Here is a 1,827-nt window from a genome sequence, read left to right as displayed (position 1 = left end):
ATGGCCATGAATACTTGGGTGAAAAAGTTGAAACCGTTCATCCTCGTTGCATTCTTTCGACTCGGCCTTGCTGGAATGGACCTCATTTCCAAAGCCGCATTGAACAACGGCACGAGCAATTATGTGCTTGTCGTCTACCGGCACGTTGTTTCCACAGTCGTCATCGCACCTTTCGCCATCGTCCTCGACAGGTCTCTCCCCCCAATCCAATACAATTTACGATAATTTAACTGAGAAAACTTTTCTTTCGCATCATTTGGTTTTGGTTAAATTGGAGTTTGGATAAACCGATCATGGGAATTTTTCGTCTTCAGGGAAGTGGAGAACGTGGCCGAAGATGACACTTCGCATATTCGTCAGACTCCTGGCGCTTGGCTTACTAGAGTAAGTATTAGATTGTCACCTTCTCATTTGTCATTTTTTGGTGGTTTTCACTATTATCTCTTGACCTGGTTTTTCATTCTTTTGTCTCTCAAGACCGGTCATTGATCAAAATCTATACGATTTGGGAATCAAGCACACCACTGCCATATTTGGTGCATCCATGTCCAACGTTCTTCCAGCTTGGATCTTGCGGTAAGTCAGGATTCTTTTATCACATTCTTTTGATTTTCGATGATGCATGAACTAAGGCTTAGAAAGAAGCAGTTGGGGCTGGGCTCCGAACTAGGAGAGTTTGCTTTTGTTTTCTATTTCTAAGAGCAGTCCGGTCTAGTTTGGTTCGGGACCTGCTCACCCCGAACCTACTATAATGCCCGCTGGTTTACTTTTTAAAACAATTGGTGTGGACTTGAGACAGTGAAGATGAGGAGCACACGGAGGCAATTTAAGGTCTTTGGGACATTGGTGACAGTGGCAGGAACCATGATCATGACGCTAGTCAAAGGCCCAGTCCTCCAACTATTTCGGACATGAGCGACGACCAGCCATAATATTCAAAGCAGGGTGCTAATGGCGGGATCACTTTCCAGAACTCCATCAAGGGCGCTCTGATGATCACGGCTGGGATGTTCTGCTGGTGTTGTTTCATGATCCTTCTGGTAATTATTTAATTTAGTTGATCTTCACATGTATACATTCATATTTGTTAAAAGGCTAATGATAAAAAACAACAGCACACAAACTTGCATTGTCGTGGTTTTTTTCAATTTTCCACAGGCAGCAACACAATGCTACCAAAATGTCCTATCGAGTTCTCTCTCACGGCTTAGTATATTTTCTAGGGACCGTTGAGAGTGCTGTTTTGGCGGTGATCATGGAAAAAGGGAACGCTGCATTTTGGTCCATACATTGGGACGCCAAATTAGTCACAGCAGTCTAAAGTGTAAGCACTCCCCAACTTCATGCTTATTTAACTTATTTTCCTCTACAAAATGATTTCAGAAAATTATAATGCCTACTACTGTTATCAGTTCTTATCTTCGGTAATGCCTACCACTATTAACTTGTGACATTAAGTTTCATTCATTTTCATGAGATGTACGAAATATGCACATGAGATGCACGGGCTCGTTAGTCGGCTCATGAGATGCACGAAATATGCACATGAGATGCATGGGCTCGTTAGTCAGCCGATGAGCTCCGGACCTTATTTGAGACTATATTGGCAACTTCAGAATTTTATTTAAGATAAGTTCTACTTTGAACCCTCTTTTGACAAAATCGCCTAATTTCGAACCCTTCTTTGAAATTTCCCCTTTAAAAATTGTATTATGCTAATTAATTATTTTAAATCATGATTATAGGTGCAATCATTATTGTGGTCAGTTTGTACATTGTTGTTTGGGGCAAAAGTAAGGAATACTAGTTGCCTTCACCGATAGATGA

At 41.4% G+C, this 1,827-nt stretch overlaps 1 pseudogene; it reads left to right on the top strand.

Moving 5' to 3' along the window:
• On the top strand, positions 1–1,321 carry LOC115673612 (WAT1-related protein At2g37460-like; annotated as a pseudogene).
• The last annotated feature ends 506 nt before the right edge of the window (positions 1,322–1,827 follow it).

Source organism: Syzygium oleosum, unplaced genomic scaffold (assembly GCF_021117445.2).
Source record: "Syzygium oleosum isolate NSW1041296 unplaced genomic scaffold, Sole_v2.1 Sole_v2.09, whole genome shotgun sequence".
In the NCBI taxonomy this organism is placed as follows: Eukaryota; Viridiplantae; Streptophyta; class Magnoliopsida; order Myrtales; family Myrtaceae; genus Syzygium; species Syzygium oleosum.
The sequence above is the reverse complement of the archived record's forward strand: the minus strand, read 5'-3'. Positions and strand labels throughout refer to the sequence as shown.